At 37.3% G+C, this 12,893-nt stretch overlaps 1 long non-coding RNA gene across 1 annotated transcript in view; it reads right to left on the bottom strand.

Annotated features, from left to right (window-relative positions):
* LOC116901391 overlaps positions 1-12,893 on the bottom strand; it is a 183,415-nt gene that overhangs the window by 88,613 nt on the left and 81,909 nt on the right. The window contains exon 2 of the long non-coding RNA XR_004387986.1: positions 11,812-11,883. This is a non-coding gene — a long non-coding RNA (uncharacterized LOC116901391). The remainder of the gene's footprint in view (positions 1-11,811; positions 11,884-12,893) is intronic.

Here is a 12,893-nt window from a genome sequence, read left to right as displayed (position 1 = left end):
GCAATGGCGTCAAATAGAATAAAATATCTTGACGTAAGTCTGAGAAACAAGTGAAAGACTTGTTCAATAAAAATTAAAAGTTTCTGAAGAAAAAAGCCAAAGAAAATATTAGAAGTAAAAACACTCCATGTGAATAGATCAGTAGGATTGTTGTAGTAAAATCGGCTCCCACCAAAAGCAATCTAAAGGGGCAAGGCAATCCCCACAAAATTCCAACACAACTCTTCACAGACCTCAAAGGACAACCACTTCTCAGCTTTATAAGGAAACAAAAACCCAGGACAGCTAAAGTAACTCTGAAGAGTGAAGACCTGCTGGGGTCTCGCCCCTCACTGCAAGTTGTATTGCAAAACTATAGTAATAAAACCACCATGGTATTGGCTAAAAAGAGACATGGTGATCACTGAAATTAAACCGAAGACCCAGACATAAACCTACAAACCTTTGGAGATCTGAATTTTTATAAAAAGCCAGAAACAGTCACTGGAAAAATTACAGCATTTTCAACAAACTGTGTTTGTCAAAGTGGACATCTGCAAGTAGAAGAATGTAAATAAATCCACATTTCTGCACCCTGAACAAAACCCAATTCCAAATAGATTAAAGATCTTAATATAAAACCAGATAAACTGAACATGATAGAAGAGAAGGTGGGGAATAACCTTGAACTCATTGCCACAGGAGGAGACTTTCTGAACAGAACACCATCAGCACAGGCACTAAGATCGACAATTCATAAATGGGACCTCATGAAAATGAAACACTTTTTTTTGAAAGGGATGCTGTCCTTTGGACAAAGCAGAAGCCTACAAAATGGGATTTTTTTTAAAACCAATTCCACATCTGAGAGGACTAAAATATATAAAATATATATAAATTTATATATATTAAATAAAATATATAAAGTATATAAATATATATATAATTTATAAAATAAATGAAATATATAAAAATATAAGAAACCCCAAATAATTCAATAAAATAATAGGGTACAGATCTAAACAGAATTCTTAATATGAGAAAACTCAAATGGCCCAGAAAACATATTAAGACATGTTTAGCATCCTTAGCCATCAGGGAAATGCAAATTAAACATGGGGTTGAAGAAAGGAATGTGGGAAGAGGCCAGTAAAATTGTGGGGGGCGGGGAGGAGCAAGGAAACTAGTGTAGTAGAAACTTCCTAAAATATATGAAAGCAATCCCGATGAAGTTTCTAAACAATGAGGGAAATGGAGCATCATTTGACCATCTCTTGTTACCAAATGAAGCTTCTAGTACCAAGATTGGGTTATAATCAACTGAGTTGTTGGCCAAAGGGGTCCCATGCAAAGCCCCATACAACTTAGGCTGTTGGCAAGACAATAGGTTGCTGTCTACAAACTGACAGGAAGCACCCACTGTTGAAGACAACACACATATAATTCACTGATTATGGAGAGGTACAGCTGGTGCCTATAAGAACCTTTACCCCTACGTTCTAGTGCTTTTTGTATAGGAAAGGTATTCTGCAGACTATCAACAGAGAAGCATAAACACCCACCTAGCCATATACTTTTTTATCTACAATCTTTGCTGCCTACAGAATATCCTAGAGCAATGGTGGCATGAAGCTTGTGGCAGTAACCCACATCAAAGTCATTTGACATAAGGCTCACACTCATGAGACAGAACCCACACCCAACACTGCCCAAACAACCAAAAACCAAAGACTAGATAGACCAGAGAGCGAGGATAAACCCCCAAACTACTGGAACTATTGGTCTTTTTTTATTAAGTTAACAATAAAAATGAAACCTACTGATATTCTGCTTTACTCATGGATCAGTGCCTTATTCAACCATACTCTGGAGAATTACCCCTGCAGCAGATGAGAAACAAATATAGAGACCCACAGCCAGACATTTTACTCTCTCTCTTCTCTCTCTCTCTCTCTCTCTCTCTCTCTCTCTCTCTCTCTCTCTCTCACAGGGAGGGAGAGAAAGCTGGGGGTGGGGCAGACCATCTGACTGACCTTGGAACAAGGTACAGTTGCTCTAAATGAGATGTCTTCATCAATTCTCTGCCCCCTCAGAACTAAAGGACCCTTGAGGAAGACACGGTGGAAGGAGCGTGGGAGCCAGAGGAGACATCAGGAGAGGACAGCAAAGCTCCTATGGACTCATGGAGCCTGAACCAGGCAGCACGGGGCCTACACTGGTCTGCACCAGGTCCTCTGTGTATATATTACAGCTTTCAGTATGTGACTCCTGAGTGTGTGAACAAGTCAGGCTCTGAGATTTGTGTCTTGTCTTGGGTTCTTTTCCTCCTTTGGATTTAACCTGTGAAACTTTGAGTTGTGGTTCTTGTTTTCTCTTATATTTCTTAAAAATATTAAATGGGAACATATTTAACACAAGGGCAAAAGTGCCAATAAATCTTTAAAGAAAAGGAGAAAATACAGGTTAAATTAATATTTTCTAGAACACTGAATTAGCATTACAATTAAATGTAATATGTTTACCCATGACATATCTTTAGGACACATCTACTTGGGTTTTAGTCTACCTATTCTGTCAAAATTTCAGTTTCAATTGAGATTTAGCCTTTCCTAGGGAAAAATGTATTTATATTTCTTATAAAATGAGTACTACTAAAGAATTACTAAAATACTAGATAAACATGAAAATAATTCTCAGTAAATTTACCCATCAACCACCAAGAAAGGTTAGAATAATAAATATGAAATTAATAAAGGCTGAAATACTTGATGCTAGGTCAAAAATTTTAAAACTTTTTAAATTTTAAACAATGTGAAATATCTGTTAGATCAGTCAATCTTGAGAACTGAATTATCTAAAAGGAGATCATCTACAGTGCTGAACCCAGAAACTATTACCCACTTAATGTAATAAGCATGACCACATAATGTGACACTGAGAACACCCAACACATACAGTTTATTGTATTCTAAATGCTTCAAAGATGTTAATTATCATGACAAGCAATCTTTAAGTAGCACTATTGTCAGAGTCAATTGATCAATCAAGTAATCTGCTCAAAAGTACCCGAGTCAGAAGGTAACGTGTAACATTAGGTGTCTATGGACAAACACCGTGCTCAGTGGCTTTCCCTCTCCTGTCCTGGCTCTTTCTCTATAGGAAATACGGGGAAACTGCTTGTAAGACTTTAGGCTTGTAGAGGAAACAAACCAACAAACAAAACAGCTCTTTAAAAAGCTATAATCCCGGGTTGGGGATTTAGCTCAGTGGTAGAGCGCTTGCCTAGCAAGTGCAAGGCCCTGGATTTGGTCCTCAGCTCCGGAAAAAAAAAGTTATAATCCCAATTTTTCTCACTGAAATCTCCAATCTGAATATCCCCTGCTTCTTGAGGTCATAAAGTTTTAGACTAAATATTCAGAGTGGACCTGCAGAATTTTATAATACTGTATGTTCTAGGGCATTTAAAAAAAATACATTCTCTTCAAAATTCCATTTTAATTACAAATATCAAAATATTTTCAAATATCAGTTCAAAGAAAGATGCATAAGCCAGTATAAAATCAATTTTTATAAAATATAGATCACTATATGTTTAATAAGTCTGTGCGTGAGATGTTAATATTAGTGATTTATACTCTATACATATAAGATGACTAATATGTTCCAACGGTAGGCCTAATAGCCTAAAAAAACATAACCTCTAACATGAAAATCACCATTCTAAAAATCACAGAGGATAAACCTTAAAGCAAATGAACAAATCTAGTGAATAACGTGAGAAGCTAGCTACTAGAGTGCAGCTGAGAAGTCAGTAAAGGGAACAATGAGACATAATAGACCACACCACACAAGTCTTTTGAACTAATAAAAAGCATGTAAAACAATATGAAGAGACCTTGCATATGACTGAATGAGAATTCAAGGAGGATGTGAAGGAAGCAGACAACAATGGCAACATCTTTATATCCTTAAAAAAAAAAAAAATCCTTGAATTCAATCATTAAATCTCAATGAGTCCCACAGCACATAAATGAAGACTATTTTATGTTCCTATAATAAAACTACAGAGCGAAAGTAAAGACAAGGTCTTAAAAGTAATGAACATTACTGTTCACTGATGGTGGAGCAGCACAGACTGGTGTGTGTGGTCACTATGGAAATCAGTGTGGAGCTTCTTCCAAAAGCTAGACAGAGAGCCACATGACAGAGCTATGCCATTTGGCAGAAATCCAAAGGACGTGATATCCTCCTACTGAGATACTTGCTTGCTCATGTTTACTTCTGTTCTACTCACAATATTTAATGAAGGTAAGCTTATTAGATGCTCGCCAAGTAATGAACTTGCAGATAATGAAAATAAAGTATAAAAACATAAAAGGATTAGATTTAGCTTTGAAGAAAACGAGATAATACATTTTTTTGGAAACAAATAGAATCAGGGAATATACTGTATAAAATAACCTATAGCCAAAAAGAACATATGTCACATTCTCTATTATGTATAAATTCAAAAAATGAACCTTTAGGTGTCAATGTAACCTTGCTGTTTTAGTTACTTTTCTAGTAAGACACCATGACCAAGGTAACTAGATACAAAGAGTTTATTAGGGCTTACAGTTTCTGCAGGTTATCCTCACCATGGTAAGGGAGCATGGCAGCAAGCAGGCAGACATAGCGCAGGAGCAGTAGCTGACAGCTTACATACTGACCTGCAAGTAGAGGGCAGAGAGAAAGAGAGCTAACCGGGAATGGCATGGGCTTTTGGAACCTCAAAGCCTGCCCGTAGTGACTTACCTTCTCCAAGAAAACCACATCTCCTAATCTTTCCCATACAATGACGACAACAACAACAACAACAACAACATCATCATCAAAATAGCTATAAGCAAGTTGTTGGTCAGAAGGTTTAAATGAACCCTGAAAAATATAGGTTCTTGCCTGCTTGGTAGAATTGTTAAAGACAACACAATTTGGTAACAGGGTAGAAGAAATCAAACAGGTACTGCCCTACAACTTCCTACACGAGGAGTTGGTCTCAGTGTCAGATGCTACCTATATATGCCACCAAGGAAGAACAGACAGTAATACTCTTACCCATCTGTAAAGTCTGTTGTATTAGTTCCTTCCCTGTAGCTGTGATTAGACACGTGTAACTAATAACAAGACACTTTTATCTGGGTTTATGTTTCCAGAGAGTTCATCACCATCATGGTAGGGAAGCTTGGCAGCCAGCGTGTATGAAGACGAGCAAGGTAAGAACTCATATCTTAGGCCATTAAAAGGAAGTAGAAAACAAATGGAATGTCCTAAGGCTTCTGAAACAGCAAATCTTCCAAGTGACACACACCTTCTAGCAATGTCAAGTCTCCTAAACCTATCTAAATATCTCCACCAGTCAGAGACCAAGTACTCACACGAAGACTTTGGGGATACCTCATTAGAACCTGATCTATAAACTACGACAACGACAGACCTAGCTTTGTATTTCCAGTGACTCAATGGTTGTACCTACATCTTGGAAGTAACCAACAGCTGTCTAATTGGACCTAAGGCCCATGCAATAGATACTATAAACCTAATCAAGAAGTCGTGGCTGGTATGTTCCCAGTTCCCACAGGAGAAGCCACTACTATCATTTTGAGAAGTTAAAATAACTCACAAGCACCTTCCAAACACTCAGTTCTTATGGCTATAGGTAAGTGCGGCTCTATGCACTGAAGCTTCCTTTTAAGGCTGTCAGAGGTAGAGATCCACAGCTGGTCACAATTCAGAAACCGTGAGTTGCTCAGGCTCAATAGGACATGTATGACCTAGCACTCACAGGTAAGGCTCAGAACATCGAGGAACCTGGGACAACGATTCTATGATCCTGAGGACAAAGATCAGTGCTGAAAGACAGTGTCTTCTGAATACAATGGGGATGCTGTACCCACGAACTCTGAACATGATTACCTGAAGAAAGCCATACTAGTGGTCCTGTCAACACTGACAGAAGACAACTTCAATGGGCCTGCTACTGGATAAATAGCTATCAGTATAGCTGATATTGATACTGATACTGATACTGATACTGATGCTGATACTGATAAGGGATACTGAAGGAAGAAAAGCGATCAGTTTTCTTCACACACAGTTGCTGGATACTGACTTTTCAGTGTTAAACATGCATTTGTGTGTGTGTGTGTGTGTGTGTGTGTGTGTGCGTGCGTGTGTGTGTGTGTATGTGTGCGTGTGATACACACACACACACATATGAAATAAAAAACAATTGTTGGAGAAATTGAGAAGTGTAAGGAGGAGAGGAAGGAGTGGAAATGATGTACAGAAAGTACACTTACTAAGTAAATTCACACAAAAAATAAAAGTACATTTCAGAGTTAAATGTAAATGCACTTAAGATTAATGAGTAAACAACTAAGATTAATAACTGAGTTCTTGAAAAATAGAAAATGAAATTAAGCATATTAAAGAGATTCACGTAGTCCATAATTCTATACCAGAAAAGTTTACTAGAAAAAAGGTAAAACAAGATTTAGAAATAAAGATTAAGAGAATCTATTACTCTAATTACTGATATACTTTTAGCCTTGTGGAAAATAACAGATCTGAAATATTAGACATCTGATAAGAAAAAAAACATGGGAAATATATAAATAAAACCAACCTTAAGTTTATAAAACAATTTTAAATAACAATATAAAAATTAAGAAAGGTTTTGGCCTAAGGGTGTTGTTTTGCTTGGCTAGGTCATACAAGTCTGCACATATTTGTACAATACTAATGATGACATTTCTAGGGTGCTCATCTAAAAATAGAGTCCTTAAGTAACACACTATAAAAAGAGGAAGCCAATGGGTGTCAGTGTGACAAAACAAAGAAAAAATGGAGGTTAATAAAGAAGAGAAAGGATAATAAATGATGGGAAAATAAAAACAAAATACTAGAAATACAAGGAAAGGACATGACAAGTCACAAGGAAAAGACCAAGTATCACAGAAAGGCAGGCCCATTAGAACTTAACGCCTGGCTCTTCACTGTAACCTCTGAAAGCCAGGAAGGTATGGATGGTGATTGCCCTCCACACTGAGAGACCAAAGAAGCCAGACGAGACAGCATACACTGTACAATTATAAATCACAGAAGATGAAGGAAGAAAAACGTCAACTTCTAAGACCAAACCTAAGCAACTACTGGACAGCAATCCAGCTCTACAGAAGACACTAGGAAGAAACACCTGAGGAGATTATTGACCACTGAAGAGGACACATAGAACAAACATTCCAGAAACAGTAAATCAATCAAGAGGTTAAAAATGACCACACCACCACAACAAAAAACCAAAAATCAATAAACACTGCTCATTAACAACTCTCAGTACTGATGATTTAAACTCTCAGTACAGATTAACAGACTGGATTAGAAAAGAGGGTCCACCTTTTTTATACTTAAATGACTTAATATCCATACACAGAGGTATTATCCATGTTCCTTGCTACTCTATTCATGATAGCTATGAACTGGAATGAGCTAAATATTCACCAACTGATGAACGGACAAAGAAAATTAGTATATTTACACAATGGAATATTATTCAGCAACTAGTAAAAATGGAATTATAGAGTTCTGCAAATAAAAGGATATAGTTAGAAATAGTCATCCCCTGTGAGGCAAACCTGAATAAAAAGACAAGTACTGTATATATTTTTTTAATGTGGATATTCACTTTTAAGTTTTCAGTATGTGCGATACAATCCAAATGGCCACAGTGATTAGATATTTAATAACGACTAAATAGAAGGAAGGGATCTCCCAAGGAGGGAAATATAGTATATAGTGTTTTGGGGGAGATTAAAGGGAAACAAGGAGAATTAAATGGGGGGGGGGAATTAATGAGGGAATACAGGGAGTGAAAACTAATACAATATTAAAAGAAAGTCAATATGGAAGACTATTACTAGAGAACTTTTCCAAAACATATAAATATATGAAAGGACTCTATCTTACCAAATAACAGGAAAGACAATACCCAAATTAGACTAAACTAATGGCCCAAGGAAAACATCCAGTGCCAGGAATGGGTTAGTTTGTTGAGTTTCTGGCCAAAGGGATCTCATGGAAACTACAGAGTATGCCAGGCTATTGTCAGAGTGATTGGCTGCTATCCATAAATTGATGATAAGTGATGCAAAGGCAACACTTACCTCATCTTATAAAACATTTACAAGTTAAGCTATTGCCTAACTAGCAGCTTTACCTTACTGACCAGTGTTCCTGAACTGAATGCACACTGCATGACGCTGAAGGAGAAGAGGATTCAGCAGTGTTACCCAGCAGTGATCTGCATGTCACATACACTGGCGCAAGCGTGGCACGACTGTCATGGGAGTGACCACACACTTTTTGTTTGGATTTAAGGTTTCAGTTAGTGCACAAGGAGGCCTTTTTCAGGTCTGTGGTTTTTAAGATTTGGCCAAAATGAATAAAAACAACAACCTATTTAATTTAAACTATTTAGTTCAAACTTCTTAGAATATCTCTGAGGAAGGAGGAAGACTGAATGCAATAATAAAGTTTGCATTAAGAACTGATTGGACCTTTAAGCTTTTCTTCAAAATTTAATTCAGATTTTTTTACACTGTTTTAAAAGCAGGATAGGCATTGCATGACGTAAGAGAGTAAATAAAGTTTCTTCAAATTCATGAGACATATGCATACACACACACACACACACACACACACACACACACACACACACACACAGAGAGAGAACATGTTAAACATATTTGAGTGCACATTGGTACAGATCTCTTATAACCCATCAAAAAAATCAAGTTTTTACAGCAGACATTCTGAAAAAAACAAAAGAAAATTATCAGAAGCGTAAAAGTGGATGTCTCAAATTTAGTGCATACTTTTACTAGGAGAATACAATGTTTTTCTAGACTCATAGCATGTGAATTGTACTGAGGTAATCAGATAGCATAATGTAATGGAGTTAGAAGCACACAGAAATACATACCTACATACTATCCCTATACCTAGCAGGTTTGTGAAGAATATAAAATCCTGAAATTTGGTTATGTAAAATTACAGGGCTCACGATGATTTTTCTTATTCCTTTAGCCTTCTTTTATTCTGGCACATGGAAGACAGGGTAGAGTTATTGAAATCAGAAGACAGGATGGAGTTACTGAAATCTACATATCCTTAGAAAAGATGAATAACAAGATAAAGGCAAAATGACCATGATTGTTATGCATTTACTGTAACCTAGGTTTGTTTTTATTTGTGAACATTTGTCATTATTCTGTATGTATTCTACAGAAATGTGGTCTTAGTATGCTATGTTGTCACCTGGTCTTAGAAGAGCTTCCTGCCTCTGCCTTTCAAGCATCTGTGATTAAACACGTGCCCCACTTTGAGTAACTAAAAATGAATTTTTTTTGTCTGCTGGGCCTGGAACACACTAAAAATATATTCTGACATCAAGTTCTAACCTCATATTTCGTTTGTAAATATCAAATAACCCTCATCCATACCCTTTTCACCCAAATTTCTTTGAATATAGGCAAGAACTTGTGCCTATGATTGAGTATGGCAAAGATAATACTTTGTGATTTCAGAAGCTAGGTCATCAAAAGGACGAATATTCCACCTAACTTTATTTTTCTAGACACTCCTGCATGAAGACTTCATTTTGTGAAGAAGCAAAAACTAACATGTATGAAGACATTATATATACAGTGACTTCTACTGAAAAACTGAGTTCTGTACCAAAAGAATCATCTGCTGGATGTGAATAAATACTTTTGCCCGTGATTTCAATTTTACAGCTGTCTTGTTAAGAGTTGCTGTGGAGAAGCACCATGACCAAAAGCAAGTTTAGGAGGATATTGCTCATTTGGCTTATACTTTCACACTGTACCCCATCATTGAGATAAGCCGGGACAGGAACTCAAACAGGACAGGAACCTGGAGGCAGGAACTGATGCAGAGGTAATGGGGGAATGCTACCCACTGGCTTGCTCCCTAGGATTTGGTCAGCCTGCCTTCTCGTAGAACCCAGGACCATCAGTCAAGGGATGGTCCCATCCACAATGGGCTTCGCCCTTCCACATCAATCACAAATTAAGAAACTACTTAACAGGTTGTCTCCAGCCCAATCTTATGGAGGTATTTCTCAACTGTGGTTCCCACATGTCAAGATTAATCAGGCCTGTTTCAAGTTCTTATACAATCAGCCCATACAACTGAGGCTTTGTCAATATGACACACGCATAGCTCATTGTTAAGCCACAACCTTTCCTTTCTTGTTCATCTCCAAGATCACACATTAATAATGACAATACAATAATACAATATAATAATTTAGTGTAAAACATTAACAAACATAAAATGTTCCAAACTTGAAAATTCGAACGCTAAAAAAATATAGTCTCTTAAAATCCAATAGCTCTCCACTGTGGGTACTGAAAAATAAAAAGTAAATGAAAATCTTCAAGAGGGAAAACCCAGGTCACAGTCACATCTGGACAAATCAAAACCAAACTCCAATTCCAACTGTTAAACCTGGATAAGCAATGTCTGGTATCCACTAATGATTTGGGCCCCTCCTAAGGGCTTGGGTCACTTTCTTGGCTCAGCCTTCAGACTCTGGACACACAGAGAGGCTCCTTAGATTAGGCTGCATTCCACACCTGCTGCCACCTTTGGCAGTCATCTCATAATACAGCCAACTGCAAAATGCTATCTATGGCCTTCTGCTGCAATTCCACTGCATTTCACCAAAAGAGTCTCCAGGGTTCTAGTCAGGGACTCCAGCTCCGCCAAGCCTCAGCTGCTCTTCAAAACCCCTTTATGCCTTAAAAACCAGTACTACCTGGGCCAGTCATTCTAAAGTTCAGCAACCAGCATGAGATACCACGTTGTCGCTTCTGGAAGACAGATTATTTGTGTTGACCCTTAAGAAACAGTTGCCAGAACATTCCACCACACAATCCTGGTATCTTTTTAATCATACCTGACACTTCAGCCCCAACTGACCAGCCTCAGCCCCAGGAAAGCAGAGGCTTCATTTTAGTGGTTCTGGACTCTTCTTAATCACAGGCTATTCTTCAGGTCCAGCTGTCTAGACATCACAGGTTCTTTACACAAAAGGCCTATTATAGTCTTTGTTTTCCCTCAGAAACCTCACAAACCAGGTTTCCATTGTCCTTACTGCTTTCAACATTTTTATCTTCCAGACTCCTACAGAACAGCTCATTGAGCTCTCAATACCCAATGGCTTTTCTAGCCCAAAGTTCCAAAGTGCTTCCACAATCCTCCCAAAACAGTATGGTCAGCTCTGCCACAGCAAGAACACATTTATCCTGGTACTAACATGCCCAAGGGTTATTTACGCTGCAATGAAACACCATGAAACCTTTTTCAAGGGTTATTAAAAGATGACAACCAATTTATTCACATGAGTTACCTGTGATCAAATAATGTGAACAAACACTTTAAGTTATGAAGATCTCTCATCATTAACTGTAACTAATCCAATTCATCTAACTAAAATACAATAAATAAATTGTCACAGAGTAGAAAACTATGGTTACTTTTTATCAGACTCCCATCTCCCTAAATTCCTTGCTGTTACCTTCCAATAATTTCTTTAAAAATCCTTCTCAGCTTTTTAAACTTAGAAATTTCTGGACCATTCTCATAGTTTTTTCCTCCTATTCAAACACTGGAATCAAGTAAACAATGTCACTATACTATACAAACAACCCAGATGTGCTTTTTATACTGTCACATCCAAAAAGTAGTAAGGTGAGAAATCTTACTCACTGATCATGATCTTCTGATTTCAAACATCTTGATTTAGTTACAATCCAATACACAGGTTCTTGGAGAAGTTATCTTCAGAAGAGAACATAAAAAAAAAAAAAAAAAAAAAAAGATTATTCAGAAGAACAAAGCAGTAAGCCTTAAAAGCATTAATTTTTATTAGTATTTTTCATCATTTCTGTTAATATTTTTATAACAGGACAAAACAGAAATCAACAGACTGGGAAAAAGTTTTTACCAATCCTACATCCGATAGAGGGCTAATATCCAATATATACAAAGAACTAAGTAAGTTAGGCTCCAGAGAATCATATAACCCTATTAAACATGGGGTACAGAGCTAAAAAGAAGAATTCTCAACTGTTAAATGTCAAATGTCTTGAGAAGCACCTAAAGAAATGTTCAACATCCTCAGTCATCAGAGAAATGCAAATCAAAACAACCCTGAGACTCTACCTCACACCAGTCAGAATGGCTAAGATAAAAAATTCAGGTGATAACAGATGCTGGAGAGAATATGGAGAAAGAGGAACACTCCTCCATTGTTGGTGGGACTGCAAGCTGGTACAACCATTCTGGAAATCAGTCTGGAGGTTCCTCAGAAAATTGGATATAGTACTACCTGAGGACCCAGCTATACCACTCCTGGGCTTATACTCAAATAATGCTCCAACATACAACAAACACACATGCTTTGTTCATAGCAGCCTTATTAATAATAGCCAGAAGCTGGAAACAACCCAGATGCCCTTCGACAGAGTAATAGATACAGAAAATGTGGTACATCTACACAATGGAATACTACTCAGTTATTAAAAACAATGATTACATGAAATTCTTACGCAGATGGATGAAACTAGAAAATATCCAGAGTGAGATAACCCAAATCACAAAATAACATACATGTTATGTACTCACTGAGAAGAGGATATTAGCCCAAAAGCTCAGATACAATCCACAGATCACATGAAGGTAAAGAAGTTGGAAGATCAAAGAGTGGATGTTTCATTCCTTCTTAGAAGGGAGAACAAAATATTCACAGGAAGAAATACAGAGACAAAGTGTGGAGCAGAGACTGAGGA

Source organism: Rattus rattus, chromosome 5, assembly GCF_011064425.1.
Source record: "Rattus rattus isolate New Zealand chromosome 5, Rrattus_CSIRO_v1, whole genome shotgun sequence".
NCBI lineage: Eukaryota > Metazoa > Chordata > Mammalia > Rodentia > Muridae > Rattus > Rattus rattus.
This window is presented reverse-complemented; position numbering and strand designations above follow the sequence as displayed.